At 34.9% G+C, this 17,254-nt stretch overlaps 2 long non-coding RNA genes across 5 annotated transcripts in view; one reads left to right on the forward strand and one right to left on the reverse strand.

The window, feature by feature from the left end:
* LOC141379115 (uncharacterized) overlaps positions 1-2,305 on the forward strand; it is a 53,326-nt gene extending 51,021 nt beyond the window's left edge. For 2 of the 4 annotated variants that reach the window (XR_012395108.1, XR_012395107.1), the window contains exons 4-5: positions 905-1,013; positions 1,184-2,303. This is a non-coding gene — a long non-coding RNA (uncharacterized lncRNA). Of the gene's footprint in view, positions 1-904; positions 1,014-1,183 lie in introns of all 4 variants that reach the window. The other 2 variants (XR_012395106.1, XR_012395105.1) reach the window with 1 other exon arrangement.
* Positions 2,306-3,351: 1,046 nt separating this feature from the next.
* LOC141379116 (uncharacterized) lies at positions 3,352-16,232 on the reverse strand. Its single transcript, XR_012395109.1, has 3 exons — positions 16,148-16,232; positions 10,680-10,826; positions 3,352-3,740 (listed from the first exon to the last, which is right to left on the reverse strand). It is a non-coding gene; the product is annotated as an uncharacterized lncRNA (long non-coding RNA).
* Positions 16,233-17,254: the final 1,022 nt, after the last annotated feature.

Genomic DNA, 17,254 nt, shown 5'->3' on the forward strand with positions numbered 1-17,254 from the left:
ACTCCTTCTTGGAGAAGTGCAAATAGAGCTGGAGGGGTTGCATTAGTGCAGCATACCATATGGGAGCGAGGAGTGAGTGAGTGCACTAGAGGTCAGCTAGTAGGAGCAGTGGGAGTACACCTTGCTCCTGTAACTTAAAGAGGTGCACTATTGAAGCCTTTAGAGCCCTTGTTAGCACACCCACATCCAAACAGAAAATGTTGGTTTGAATTCTGCCAGGAGCAAAGTGAGTAGTGCTGGAGGGGTCACACTGGTGCTGTGAGCTTTTATTGGAGGTGAGACATTGGGTTTAGGGGCTGGAACGCAATGGATCCAGCTTGTAGGGGCTGTATAATACCTCATTCTCATGTCTGCAAGAAGTGCACTAGCAACTGATGTTAGAGTCTGCAGTTTTCAGTTTACTTGCATCCGCTTCCAATGTCAATTTGAATCCCAATTGGTGCTAAATATATTGACAATATCCTACAAAAAGGAGCAACCCAGGCTCACCCTGAAAACGTACTGCTATATACATTTCTGAAGAGCGCCAAATACGCCCCAGGAGGTAAGTTTTTTACCGTTTTTGTTTCAAATCAACCAGAGGCCACCGTGTACACTTTTAAGATCTCAAAATTTTCTCCTCAGTGTCATTCGCACTGGCTGTTCACACGTAAATCCACCAGAGGCCGCTGTAGACTGTCTGACTGAATGGCTCACTTATAGATTGACTGACCCACCCTCCTTTTTCCCTAAACCCAACCGACCGTGTTTTTAAAAAAACAATCCAGAAAAAAAAGCCCTTGCGGTAGCCTGATTTTACTACATTTTCAGATTATACCCCATTCTCACCCTGTTTTTTGATTGTTTATTTTATTTTTTGGCTTCAGTTTTTGTCTTACTCGCTTTCTGTAACTGATCTTTGCAGGACTCGAACACTGTTGTGATGGTCAACTCCTCTCTGCAACTCAAGTCCGCGGACGCACATGGCGAGCTACTAGACATCTGGTAACAGCAGGAAAGCCATCAAAACAGAGGTAAGTGGTTACATAATTTGTGATCTCCAGAAATGTATATGGGAACATTTTTCAGAATGAGCTTATGTTGAGAAGGAGTATTGATTTAGGATGATTCACACCTGCCTCATTTACTTTGATTGAATTGCACTTGAGTTAATTTTTCCTTTTGGTGCTGTTCACTTGGGCAGATGTGAAGGCAGCAATCACACTCAAGTGCACACCAAAATGGACCAAACAAGCGTTCTGAGACCTGCTTGAAGAGGTAGTCCTGGTAAACTTGAACAGTGTGAACTGTTAAAAGAACTGTGCATTTTTCTACTAATCCAGCTGCTGTAGCGAGTATTTGTTGACAGTGCTTTAGTAGCATAACCCCGTAGCAGCTTGAAAACGTACTCCTGGAGTGACATTGAAGTTTGAGGTTACAAACACTGTTTTCTAGCTGCATCTGTGCTTCTCGAAATGTATAGCTTTTCTGAAGTTTGACAAACTATATCATATATGTAGACTAGGGATACAAGTCAGCCAGCACCGTTGTCTCACCATACAAAATCTTATTGTGTAATCTAATTAATCCTGCATATTAATTCTGACCAATTGAAAAACAGTTTAGGAAATATGAAATGTATATCTGGCAATTGAGTTGTCACATAACCGCAGCTTTGTTTGTTTGGTGTGGATTAGAGCAATTTGTGTGATGTAAAAAAAATAAAAGACTAAAAAATGTTGCATTGTATCCTTTGTTGCCCTTGCCCTGCGCATCGATGCATTACTATTCAGTGTTTGGACTCTCAGCAGTGAATATTAAACCACACAGAACTGAACTGAACTGAACTAAACTAAACTAAACTAAACTAAACTAAACTAAACTAAACTTAATTAAACTTAAACTCTGAAAACTGAACTGACACTGTTTAAATTCACTAATTGTTACGATCACCAGCAATCCACTCCTGACAGATTGCTGGTGAACTACAAATGTTTAGGAACTACAAATCCTATCAGGCCATGTCACACACACTAGTTGCTCATCATGGCTGATGAGACACACACAGCTGAGACTTGTGATCACTAATATTTCAGACTATTTATACACCACACATACACCAGTTTAGCATGGAGTTTTTGATGTTGATGTGTGTTTGTATTTCTTCATTTTGCCTGAATTTGACCTTAGCCTTGTTTATTGTTTGATCCTGCTTGCCACCTATTTTGACTTCGTCAGTTTTTGACTACACTTTTGGATTCCCCATTTTGTACCAGCTGCTTCTTTTTGTCCCTGCTTTGCTTAAATATAATCCTATTTTACATGCATTTGAATCCTCGTCTTTGTTGTTCCTTGCTCTGATCTTCTATGTGAAGCTGCTTTGACACGATCTACATTGTAAAAGCGCTATACAAATAAAGATGAATTGAATAGGTCCAGACTAATTTAAACAAACCACAGGCGTAAAAGCACCCTTAAACATCAGCTCAGCTGTAGGCATGATACCACAGGTACTGTGCTCAACATGAACAGTTCAGCAAACAAGGTAATGTTCACAGATTTACATTTCAGGCTACAACTGTATTTACCTGCAGTTGGGGTGAGATTCAAAATGACTTGTTCACACAGCAGTAACTTCAGAACTGTCAAAATTAATGAGTAATAAGTTAAGTCTATTCTATTTTTAATAGCTCTTAACATTGTCAATATGAATAAAGTAACATTACCTGGAAAAAAGCAGCAGAATCTTGTTACATTTCAGTGACAGCAAGACACTGAGTGGAGTTGTGTAAGATCTAAATTAACCATGGCAAGTTATGCATTTTAGGTACTGTAATCTGGATTATGGGAGGCACGGTGGCTCAGTGGTTAGCCTCACAGCAGCGATGGAAAGAGTACTGACAAATTATACTCGAGTAAAAGTACCATTACTTGCCCAAAAACTTAGTAAAGTAAAAATGTCTGTTGTAAATATTACCCAAAATATGAGTAAAAAGTAGCCTATTTTAAAGCACTTAAGATTAGTGAGCATTATGCTATAAAAAGCTTTAACTTTTTTGGCAGTTAAGGCCATTTATCATATGGTTAACCTCTGTCATCGTATCATCACATGCAGTCTAAACAGTCTCTTGATTATTGCGTGTGAAGATTTTTGACATCTTCTTAAACTTTTAATGCTTCCAAACATCGCCCGTGTCTTGAGGTAGTTCATCATGATGTGATTTACTTTCTATGTGCGATTTAATTTGAAAAGGAATCACAGGACTGATTTTTCGAATTCCTATAGACATGAAAAAATAATGACTGCACGTTGAAGGAAAGTAGTGGAGTAAAAGTACCGATACAGCACTAAAAATGTACGCAAGGGAAGGTAAAAGTACACATTTTTATACTACTTCAGTTTTATACAACTCAGTAATGATACAGTAATTTGGGTATTTGTAATTTGTTACTTTACACCACTGCCTCACAGCAAGAAGTTTGCTGGTTTGAGTCCTGGCTGGGTCAGTTAGCATTTCTGTGTGGAGTGTGCATGTTCTCTCTGTGTTCGCATGGGTTTCCTCCAGATGCTCCGGTTTCACCCACAGTCCAAAGACATGTGCTATGAGTGAACTGGATAAACTAAATTAGCCTTAATGTACAAGTGTGTGTGTGAGTGAGTGTGTATGAGTGTTTCCCAGTATTGTGTTGTGGCTGGAAGGGCATCCGCTGCATAAAACATATGCCAGAGTAGTTGGCGGTTCATTCCGCTGTGGAGACCTCTGAAAAAAGCCGAAGGAAAATAAATTGAATGAATTAATATTCCAGTTCATTTGTAATATTATTATTAATAATATTAATAATAATAATAAAACATTTTTCAGTCTTTCACTGCCATTATAATCAGGTCAGCAAGAACTGCACTTCTCTTTGCTACAGTGGTGTACATTCAGTAGCAGTTTAGGACTCACCATCAGAAAATTTGTGTATAGTGTTCATGAGCATCAGAATAAACATCTAATTATCCATCAAAGCAAAAAGGTTCTACTGCAGATTACGAAACGGGAAATCAATTCAAGTATATACAACTGGCTAAACGGATTGTTTGCATGGATGCAAAATCCAAAGCATTGCTATAGAATTCATTTAAATCTAGCTGTCTTTGATTGACATCTTATAGAGATTCTTTTCCAAAGTCTAGTATGTTAAGCATGATGTTTGTAGATCAGTTTACCAAGTTAACAGTGAGAAACTAGTGGACTAGAACTCTAAAGCACAAGCCGTTGGCACTAATATAATTCAGTCATATGAATACATCATATATCACTTGCACGCACACACGCATCATCCTCTGACAGACGCTGTGTTGTGCCAAAAAAAAAAAAAAAACAGTCAAGTTGCTCTGGCTGGTTTAACGCTCAATACCCTTTCCTCTCGGCTCAATCCGTCACTCCTGCTCCCAAGACAAAGCTCCACAAACTCTCCCCACACCATTTTACAAGCCACTGGACCACTACAGATAAGACGAGGTGGAATATGAGACAGAGCGGCCTGCCATAAAGACAAACACACATGGAGATGGACTGCAGGAGAGTCATGGGGACAATAACACGCTGTGAGGAGCATGCAAAGGTCACAATAAAATATTGAGTGATTCAAGCATGTAACGGATTCTCATTCTCTAAGACCGAAAGTGAGATTACATTATTGCTGCGTGAAAATGTATTGGCAGTGAACTAGTCCGAACTGGCGAAGGATACGCTGCATTTGAGGAACTGAGGGGATAAAAAAAATAAATTGTATGCACAGGCAGAGGTATCATTAGACGGCTTCAAGTGAATGTTCAACACACAACCCCCTCGCACGCTCACAGCAGTGGTTGAAAAGAGAGAGAAGATTCATTTGCGCTGAATAAATAAACAGTTTCCATGTGACTGAACTTTAGCAGATCCTGAAACATTTATGCGTATAAAATTCAATACGGCGGATAAAAAACCCCCAACGTCATTCCTCATTAAACCATGACATGCACTCAGTCTGAGGAACCTTCTCGTAATGCAGACAACCCTGAGATTTCGCCGAGGTCTTGATCGGGCATGTGCATCCATCACAGTTTGTGATGGGAATCGCAGGGAATTTAACGATTCTGGTTCTTAACCATTCCATTAGCGATTCTTTTAGTACTTCTGAAGAAATGGCATCCCCCACTGCCATGCAAATAGCTGGACTTAACTTCTTTACAGCCAACTTCTGTATATAGCAAATACAATAAGATAGGGTGACACTGTGGCTCAGTGGTTAGCACTGTCGCCTAACAGCAAGAAGGTTGCTGGTTTGAGTCCCGGCTGGGTCAGTTGGCGTTTCTGTGTGGCGTTTCTGTGTGGAGTTCGTGTGGCTCTCCTCCGGGTGCTCCAGTTTTCCCCACAGTCCAAAGACATGTGGTACAGGTGAATTGGGTAAGCTAAATTGTCTGTAGTGTATGAGTGTGAATGAGTGTGTGTGGATGTTTCCCAGAGATCGGTTGTGGCTGCAAGGGCATCTGCTGCATAAAAAATTTAGGTTCATTTATGCATATAAAATATATTTTCCAACAAAAATGTGTGGCTAGTGAAAATGGCGAGTGGCTAGTAATATTGGAAATGTACTAGCCACAGTGGCTGGTGATAAAAAAAGTTAATGTCAAGCTCTGTGTGTGTATATATATATATATATATATATATATATATATATATATATATATATATATATATATATATATATATATATATATATTTTTTTTTTTATATATATATATATATATATATATATATATATATATATATATATATATATAGACAGGCAGGCAGGCAGGCAGGCAGACAGACAGACAGACAGACAGACAGACAGACAGACAGACAGACAGACAGACAGACAGACAGACAGACAGACAGACAGACAGACAGACAGACAGACAGACAGACAGATAGATAGATAGATAGATAGATAGATAGATAGATAGATAGATAGATAGATAGATAGATAGATAGATAGATAGATAGATAGATAGATAACAATTTAATATGCATGTATAATAAAAAAACATAATCCATTAAATAGTTTTAATAAAACACATTTAAATCCTTGTAAGCATTATACATGTTTTTATCACTCATATAACTCATTTATTATAACTATTTTTCTTCCCACTTTACACTATTGTTTTAAACTCAAAGTTTAGGGTGAGTATTCTTTTTATAATGTTTTCATGTCTGATACATAAAGAAAATACATTTAGAATGTCACAAAAGATTTCTATTGCAAATAAATACTGTTCATTTGAACTTTTGAAATTTGAATTAAATATTTAGCACCAAATAGTTTTCATCATTGGCAATAATAAATAATGCTTCTTGTGAGTAATAAGTTCTGCCTCTGCATGTTAGAATTATATTTCTATACAATCGTGTGACCTTCAAAAGTACAGTGACAACAGCTTTTTTTATATTCAATGCTATTGTTGTTTGGAATTTCTTATATATTACTATATTATTTATGTGCTAGATTGCCTCTTCTACCTTCTTTTGGAAATTCTACAATAAAGCACGGGCTATTAAATGAAATAAGAAAACTTCATGTAGTCATTTCTACAAAACATCCACATTTCCTGCCAAAGGCCTGTATGAGAAGGTCAGACACCACAGTGCTGGTAAACAAGGCAAAATACCCATAATTGGCGGCTTGTGGGTTTTAAGTTCCCAAACCAATAACTCCTAAATTTGAAGACTCATTCATGACTCACTGATTCATTAAAAAGTTCTGGCTCATTCATGAGAGTCCTCCATCGTTAATCAGATTGTTCTGTTTGTGCTGAGTAATTGGTGTGTACAGCCAGCGAGGATGCAGCTGAATGCAATAAAACAATGTTTTTTTTAAATGTATTTTGTATTATCTTCAGGTTTCTCTCTCCTCATATTCAATTCAGACTGAAAACATGATTTTTTTTTTGGCTCTGTGCTGTAGATTCATCGCTGTTATAACACTGTCACAGAATGCACTGCAGGAAATGTTGTTTGACTGTTTTAAATTTACATATTGTTGCATCACAGAGGAATCAAGGAACTGTTAAAAGGACTGAATGGAATGAAAAGCATGCGGTTCCAGTAATTTTTGTGAGTTCTGCATTCCTAGCACACTGACTTTTTACCCTAAGTATGTTTATTTTGTTTTTCCAGTAAATGCATAATAAATTAAGGCAAGACATTGCATTTTGATTTTTGGAAAAAAATGAATGAATTAATAAATACTAATATAATTAATGGTATAATAAACATTTAATATCTTAGCATGTCTTATTTTTTTTATAAACAGTTCATTTCAGGATACACTATCAGTATCATATCTATCATTGGAAGACTTTTTTTTTAAGCCTAACATTTATCTTTAGTCATTAGTTCTTATACAACTATCTGGCAACTGGCTAAAATAAAGGGCTCTATTTTAACAATCTAGGTGTAAAGCGTATAGCGCAAAAGCATTAATGGCATGTCTAAATCCACCTTTGCTATTTTAAGGATAGAAAAATATGCCCTGCGCCTCGGCGCATGGTCTAACAGGGTTGTGCTTATTCTCTTAATGAGTAATGGGTGTGTTTTGAGAATAACGTGCATTAAACCAACCAGAGTGTCATCTCCCAATCCCTTTGAGAGTCAGTTGTGTCGCGCCATGGCACATTTGCGATTTACATTGTGGACTTGCTTTACTAGCAATAAAAGTTAAACAGACCATCTGTGTGAGGATGAAGAACGAGCCTTCTCCATTCAGCCTCTTTACATTCTTTTTACTTTACTTTTACTATTTACTCTACTCCTATACTTTTGATGATAAGGAAACTGTGTTGTACACACTCCATTAAAGACATCCATTAGCCTATATACTTCATTTAGTTTGTTAAGAGCAAAGATTGGTTTCAAAACTATTTCTAAATTCAGTTCTAATTTCCAGCAAACAAATAAATGAACAATATTAATGAAGTGTGGTCAAAAAACAGAGTTATATCCAAAACATGCCCTGTTCTTATATCCCATATGGTGATGTATATGTCTCCAAATCCCGACAGGTGGAAAATCTAAACATTTTATTAAAACAAATATAATGTTTTTATAAAAAAAAAAATAAAGAAATATGCATATAATAAATAATACTGCTAATAATCCTAACATTATACAAATGCAAATTGTCATGAGTAAACTGAAAAAGTCCCCTGAGGTGAAGAAAGCATGGAGGAAAAGGATTTTATATTTGTGTAGAAAATAATATTTTTGTAAAACTTTAATCTTTTAATATTTTTTTATTTGTAAAGATATTTGTGTATTGCTGTACATCCTGTGTGTATTAAGTTATGTGTAAGCGTTTGGACTCACATAGGCGCTCAACCTTTAGTTGGTCAATGGCACAATCTGTTTCAGTTCCTCCTTTATACACCGACACACCCATGAGTCCACAAAGGAGGCACAGATGGATTTGCTATTTAAACAACGTGGCGCAAAACGTGAAAATTACATTGTCAGACATGTTTTCTTATTTAAGAACAGTGACCCACTTTTGATATATTTAATTTGAAAGAGTGTTTTAGCTGTTTTGTTTAAATTAAAATGTGGCTTTTCTTATCTTGTTTTATTAATTTTGCTTCTACATTGTAATTTTAAAGTTTTTGAATTTAAGTTTTACTCTCTTCTTTAAATATGTTGAACCCATGAAATACAGAAATGTTTCGTTGGCTGGTAACTGAAATAAATAACTAACAAACTAACGCTAATAATAGGTAGAATTTAAAGTAACAAAACATTTATATAATTTAATTTCATGGCTTTACTTTTAGTTAATAATAACTAAATATTTATATACTACACTGAAAGACAATAAATATAGCGAAACTAAATCTTTTTTCTCTCTCTCTCTCTCTCTCTCTCTCTATCTCAGTAGTGTGGAGCGTACAGTATGTGTATCTCTATGTGTTTTGCCTGAGTCTACTTGTGAATTCTGTGTGTGCAGAAAACATGCCTGTGAATGTGCACATGGGTTAGGAGCCATTCAAAGAGCTGTGTGTGTGTGTGTGTGTGTATAGGGTGTCTGGCTGGCCTGCAGATGAGAACAGAAAGCCTGGTGAGGTAAGGGGCAGCTGAAGGCAGACGGGGGGCCGGCTCAACTATTCAGCCCTACACTTAACAAGCTCTCACCAGGCACAAGGCCAGTTCGTGTGTGTGTGTGTGTGTGTGTGTGTGTGTGTGTGTGTGTGTGTGTGTGTGTTTTGTGTTTGTGTGTGCATACGTGTTTCTAAGGCTCAAACATAGACACCTGCAACAAACCCAATCTTTTCAGCAAAGCAACAGTGGTGCTGGTAAGATATAGGAAGAATATAGCATTGTAAAACTGTTAAAAGTTGTTTAACATTTATATCATTGTACAAAGAGTATGTGCATATTATTTGTATCATAATTAATTTTGTCAATATACTTAGCTTTAAATTAGATAGGTTTTATTAGTCTTAATGTGTTCTGTTGGGTTTTGTGTTCTTTAATGTTACTTCATCAAACACACACACACACACACACACACACACACACACACACACACACACACACACACACACATATATATATATATATATATATATATATATATATATATATATATATATATATATATATAAAGTTAAAGACAAACTTATTAGCTTCCTGTAAAATTTAAATTCTTTATCAAATATTTCCCAAGTTCTGTTTAACAGAGAGGAAATTTGTTAAACACATTTTTAAACATAATAGTTTTAATGACATAATTTACTTGCTCTTTGCCATGATGTCAGTATATAATAGTTTGTATTCTCCTCAAAGATCCCTTAGGTCCTCTTCTCAGCTCTTGCTAATTGTTCCTAAATCCCACTTGAAAACGAAAGGAGACAGATCTTTCTCAGTCTATGCTCAAAATTTTGGAACACATAACGCCCTATCATACACATGGCACAATAAGGCGCAAGATGTGTTTTGCGCAATTTGTTGCTATTTTCAGACTAGCACAAACGTAATTTTCACGTTTTGTGCCATGTTGTTTAAATAGTCAATCCATTTGCCTACTTTTTGGACTCATAGGTGTGCCGGTCTATAAAGGAGGTGTGTCATGTCGCATTGTTGAAAACTGAAATAAACCGCGACATTGACCAATTAAAAGCTGGTCTAAAGTCCTGTCCAGATCGCATTAGTTATGCGCCTATGCAGGTTCAAACGTTTAATACACACATGATGTACAGCAATACACAAATATCTTTACAAATGAAAAAATATTTCATTAAAGGATTAAAATGTTCAGGGAGGTACGTATTTTTTCAGTTTTTATTTTCGCGAGTCCATGAGAGGCTGCTGTGTGTGCTTTTTTCGGATCTCAAATTTCTCTCGCAAGTGCCAATTGCGCCCTTGCTGTTCATGCATAAACCCAACAAAGGCCGCTGTGGACCAACTGTCTGTCTGACTGACTGAGTGACAGACTCAACCTCCACCTTCCCTAAACCCAACCATTTTTATTGTTTGAACCACCCACCCACTTACTTCCCTAAACCCAACCAACGATTTACAAAAAGCTGAAAAAGAAAAGCCATCGTCTGATTTTTATCACGTTTTCGGATTTTACCACATTCTCACCCTGTTATGAACTTGTTCATTTTATTTTTTAAATTCTGCTTTTGTATTTACCTAATTTCTGGAACCGCTCTTCCCTGGACTTGAACCCGTCGTCGTGGACAACTTCTTTCTGCGTCTCAAGTCCACTGACGTACATGATGGGCTAAATGGACAAACAGTTGCAGGAGGAAAGTCTTCCACATGGAGGTAAGCCGTCAGCTGGTAAGCACAAAAAGAAACGACATCATAACCCCCACCAAAAAATATTTTTGGTTTTTACTTTTTTATTCTAGCATATATTGTCCAATCTCTCTTATTGTTTATTATATTTGCCATGTCTGTGAAGCACTTTGGTTAACAATGATGCTTTAAGGTGCTATATAAATAAAGTTGACCTTGGCCTTGACATAATATTTTTGCCCTCGTATAATGTTATGACAATGTTGTTTCAAAAAGTAAATAGCAAATACAAATTAAATTGCAGTGAATAAATATCATTAAACCATAATATCACTCTATATTGCTCATGTTAAAGCTCACTGAACTTTAAATGATTTGGATATCTACAGTTGTACATATATAAACAGAAAATAAGATTTGCCCTCTGTATTAATTGTGGCCTCACAGAAAGAAAAAAGGAATCGCCGCTGGATACCCAATAATCTGCACGCTTCTCTTGTCTTGATATTTTCCTCTCTGATTGCTTTTACCTCGGCCCAATCACAATCACACACACTGCCCAGGAAACACCGCAGGACGTGTGTTGATTTATTACGTACATACATCTTGAAAGAACCGTCTTAAACGCTAATGATGCATTCAGCGGTGGAGAGTAATCATGAATGCCCCGAGAGCCGACTGCTAATACGTCACTGCGCTGTGAGTTATTGTGCTTGCAGATGTGCACGGACAGACTGAATTGAGTCAACGGACTGATTGAATTTGAAAGCTTGTTAGAGCGTATTAAGTGGAAGATAAAGTACAATAAAAACAAGCACAATTCAATTAAGGTTTGTTGCTGTCTAACAGACATTTATGCCGATTCGTATGCAACCAATTTATGAGGACTCATGTATGGATTTACAATGGGGGAGAGGAGAAATCCGTGATCTATTTTGCAAAAGACATTAATGAGTAGAGAGTGAAATTCCTTGTGAAACAATTGTTGTTGGCAAGTGTAGATGTATAAATCAAGAACTTGGAAACAAATGCACTTGGAAGTGTTTTTACCTCATGGTTGGGTGAAAGGGTTACCGTAGTTCCTCAAAATGAGAATTATGTCATTATTTGTTCAACCTCATGTCATTCTGAACTAATAAACTTGAAAATTAGACATTCATATAAACAAACAAACAAACAAACAAACAACAAATCAAACAAACAAAACCCCAAATAAACATAAGAAGACATTTTTAATGACAACACGTTTTTTGGGTAACACTTCAGTTAAATGTGTGTTCATAAGACTGTCATCAAACCTTTATAATCATGACATGACACATCACGAATGTGAATGAGACACATCACAAATGTGAATGAGATTTTATGCATGCTTATAACAACTATCATTAAGCGTCATTTGCTTAGTTATGACATTTTAAATGCAAAGATGAGATTGTTTGTTATGGCTTCATTTATACATTTTCCTTCGGCTTATTCGCTTATTCCTTAGGGGTTGCACAGCGGAATGAACCGCCAACTATTCCAGTATATGTTTTATGCTGCGGATGCCCTTCCAGCCGCAACCCAGAGTTGGGAAACACCCATACACTCTCATTCTCACACACACACACACACACACACTCATACACTGCAGCCAATTTAGTTAATCAATTTAGCTAGTTTGGAGAACGTCGGAGCAACCAGAGGAAACCCACGCCAACACAAGGAGAACATTCAAACTTCATACAGAAACTCTAACTAGGCCTGCTGAGACTCAAACCAGTGGCTTTCCTGATATGAGGCCACAGTGCTAGCCACTGAGCCACCATATCATGTGTTATGACAACTTGCAATAATAAACATATCACAGCCTGTTTTTGTCTTGGTCGTGTCATCTTGACATTACCAAGACAACAAAACTTGTCATAAATCTGTCATAAATATGATAATCATGAAGCCATTGTAAATATGTCATGAATATTATAGCAGCGTCCTTTTTTATTTTCTTTTTTACCGCAACTACAGTGATACAAGCTGAATTTCTTATTAAAATCTTATTACATATTAATGACGATCTTAAAAATTATTTGGCAGAGTAATGAATATTTCAATGAGACATTTTAATGACAAATACAGTTGAAATATTATACAGTTATAATAAATACAATTATAACAGACTCGTGACAATCATGTTTATGACAGATTTATGACAAGTTATGTTGTCTAAGTAATGTCAAGTAGTCATGACTAAGATAAAGGCTGGTTAGGATTTACTTGCTTAAGACAAGTTGTCTTAGCAATCACATAACTGAGCAAATGACACTAATAGTTGTCAGAAGCATGCAGAAAATCTCATTCACAGTGTCATGTCATTACTATAAAGGTTTAATGACAGTCTTATTAACACCTTTATTGTAAAGTTTTACCAAAACATTTGTTCCTCTGGCATGACAAGTATTTTGTATATTTGACATTTTACAGGATAATCGTACTCTGTAAAAAAAGTCTGTGATTTAAATGGTAAAAAACCTGTAAAATACTACAGTAAAAACCAGTAACCTGGTTAACTGTAAATTGACTATCCCATGATTCCCTTAACTTCACTTCACTTTTATTTCTTTATTTATTTTTTGGTCATTAAACAGAAAAAAAAAGATTCAAAGATGATTTATTTAATATATTATTTTATTTTTAAGGTAGGTGATTGCAAAGAATTGATTTGGGCTCAGTTTAAACAGACAAATTAGGTTGAATATTTCTACATTTAATTTGTTTGTTTAAATTAAGCCCATATAAATTGCAGATTTTTTTTCCCAGTGTATATAGTTGTTTTCTCATCAGTTATGTCTCAGAGTTTTGTTACAGAACATCTAAATTAGATAAATGATGTTTATTGCGTTGCTTTAATATTCTCTGTCTTACTGTGATGGTGTTTAATATGGCACTCAGCGTCTTCTATATTTTAATAATTTTTTCTCTGCTTGTGGATAAACAGCTTATTATGAGCACTGATTTATCAAATGACATTCTCATTAACACATACTATGTCTGTATTATGGTTGTGCGTAACAAAAGTGTGTACAGTTGATGCTACTACTTAAAACCACTGGTGTATTACACTATGAATTAATGGTAGTTTACCATAAGAAAAATTGTATGCGTTTTTTTTTTTTTTTGTTTTACTGTATCACAGCTGCCAGTTTTTTACCGTAAAGTTTTTTTTTAGACTGTGCAATTAAAAGAAGGACAGCTTTAATCAGGAATTCATACAGTATAGTTTGTATTACTAATCAGATAGTAATGACTTACTATTCAGATTCTTTTGAGAAAAATACTATAATTATTTATAGTTAATATAACATTTTTGAAGCATAGTGAAATGTATTATACGCTGTATATTATATTATTTACAACACAATGCTATTGAATGCTTCAGCATATTGTCATACTGACTCGTGAACTTGTATAGTAAATAATGTAGTATACTTTAGATTTACTGCAGTAAACTGTGGTGCAGTGTTGTATAATATACCACATTAAAACTATAAAACTACACCATTTGATCCTTTGTGAATATCCCTACAGTTGTTTATCATACCTCAACAGAATAATTCAAGCACTTTACTATAGTATGGTACATATAAACTATAGTAATTTCCATAAATTACCATAGTATTCTTTTTCCCTGTGAGTAGACAAATGCAACTTTAAGATATTTATTTTAAAATACTGATAAATAAACACATGCACTGTAAAAATGCTGGGTTCCACACAATTGATTTGTGTAGAGACAACATGATGGAATTACGTTAATGTATTAGTTTTTAGAAATGTAATTGGATTGAATATAAAACAAATAAGTTGTCACAAAGAAAACTCTATAATTGTGTTGTTTCAGCTCATTTGACATAAGAAGTTTGAGCAAACAGCAAACATAGTTTATTGAGTGTAATAACATTTATTCAAATTTCAAAGATGCTAACTTGCTTTTTAAACTATGCTACCCAACGACTGCCCAACACATTATTTAACATGAACTGACAATGAATTAAATACTTTTAATTATTACAGCATATTTAAATTATTCTTAAAATCTAAAGATGTTCATCTGCTAATGTTATTTATTGGCTTAATATTATTTAACACGAACTAACAATGAAAACCTGTGCTAATTGTATCCAGCAAATATTAATAAAAGTGTATAAAATGCATAAAGTAACATGAACTAATCAGAATGATTATAAATCACTACCCTTGTTTTGTGTTTCTGCATCCTAAATACATCTTGCTTTTCTATGTAGAAAGTGTACCCATGCACATTTGGTCATGAAGCACAATATTCATGTCACGTAAAGGATTCATTCAGTCCATGAAATTACTCTGGTTACAAATGGCACCCAGTAACTTGTCAAGCATAACCAGTATTACTCGGAAGAACTGTTTATAATTACTGAATATTACTGTTAACATTCTTACAATTTATTTAAATTATTTAATCCATGCACTCATTTCACTTGTATTGCATCACTTTTTGTTGTACCTCTGAACATCGTTTACATGTGAAAGAATTCTATGCAGGTATAATTATTAAATGTGTTTTTTAAACTTTTATTCAATTCAAATTGTTAGCTGAATAATAATAATAATAATAATAATAATAATAATAATAATAATAATAATAATGATAATAATAATAACAATAACAATAATAATAATAATAATAATAATAATAATAATAATTATTATTATTATTATTATTATTATTATTTTATTATTATTATTATTTATTATTGTTATTGTGGTCATTGAACACCGTTTATGTGTGATAAAATTACTTGCAGGTGGATTAATTAAATATGATTTTTTTAAACCTTTATTCAATTTAAATTGTTAGCTGAACAACAACAACAACAACAACAACAACAACAACACCAACAACAATAATAATAATAATAATAATTATTATTATTATTGATGTTAGATCAATCATTGAACACCATTTACATGTGATAAAATTACTTGCAGGATTAATTAAATGTGTTTTTAAACCTTTATTCAATTCAAATTGTTAGCTGAATAACAACAACAACAACAACAACAACAACAACAACAACAATAATAATAATAATAATAATAATAATAATAATAACAATAATAATAATAATAATAATCACATATTATTGTTATTATGGGCATTATTAAATTATGATTTCCCCACAAATATAGAGCCATCACAGGAAAATAAATTGCATTTTAAACAAATGTAAATAAATTATTGTAACAAATTCTAAATATTTTAGATTTAAATTGTAAATATTATGAAATGTTTTAAGATATGATATTATACAAAATATGATATATAAAAAGAAAAATCTTACCAATCCCAGTGCATTGACTGTCAGTGCTGTTGGTACCAACCGTAAAAAAGGGGGAGAGAGAAGTGAGGAAACATGTGAGGCTCAGCTTGTCCCAAGTAGTGAATCTGATGTAAATCTGAGTTCTCGTGGACTTTGCACCACAGGGTGTCTCATTTTTCATTTTAGCATTCAGAGGGAGCCCGAGACACAGCCAGAGCCCATTCAGCTCTTTGATACTCACTAATCTAAGATTAGAATTTCTAATCAATCGTTCCTGAGAACAAGAACACTCCAAAAATGAACATCTTATCCCTCGGTCCGACCATCTCCCACACTGTAACCTTCAGTAAATTCAAACCAAATCACTATAAGCCCATTACTACAATTTCCCACCAGTAAATGGACAGTGTACATCTGCATTTCTATCCACCAGCTCTTTGTTTCCCTGGTGGAGCACAATTTACACTCTTTCCTGCATTGTGCTCCCAATTAAAAAGAAAAAAAATGTGTGTAAGTTCTGAATCTGTCAACCATCTGTTAGTCCATCATTAACACCTGACGGAGGCCTGGATCTCACCATCATTTCAGGATAAGTGTGTTCGTGTTTGGAATATAGTGGAAATATGAACACCACGTGGCTCTCTTAAAAAGCTCTTTGAACATGTAAAGTGCTGCTGTGAATAGCCCGGTGTTGTGTGTCCGTGTAAATAATACATGGACGCAATAATGATGGACGCCCACAAAATATTTTTACAGCTTTGAAGCCCGGCGAGAATGATAACGGCTAATATGACCCCATTTGTGATAAATATATGGTTACCTCCTGTGCAGGTTTAATTCTCAGACATAACACAGACAAAGAGATTTACAGAAACTGCAGTGAGAGGGATCAAATGAATATTTATGTCTGCGCTTGAGGAGAGAAATGGCTGATTGTGAAGCAAAGGTTGCAGCTGCTGCGCTGGGTTCATTGAGATCTAGTGAAGGGGAGCGCGGACATTCATGCTTTTTTTATGACCCGGGGGGGATTTTCTTTCCCCTAAAATTTTAGTTAATCGTGAGATAAAATTTATTATGTTTGTTCATACATGGTATGACAGTTTTAAATATATATATATATATATATAT

The sequence above is a fragment of the Danio rerio genome, chromosome 19 (genome assembly GCF_049306965.1).
Source record: "Danio rerio strain Tuebingen ecotype United States chromosome 19, GRCz12tu, whole genome shotgun sequence".
NCBI classification, from domain to species: domain Eukaryota; kingdom Metazoa; phylum Chordata; class Actinopteri; order Cypriniformes; family Danionidae; genus Danio; species Danio rerio.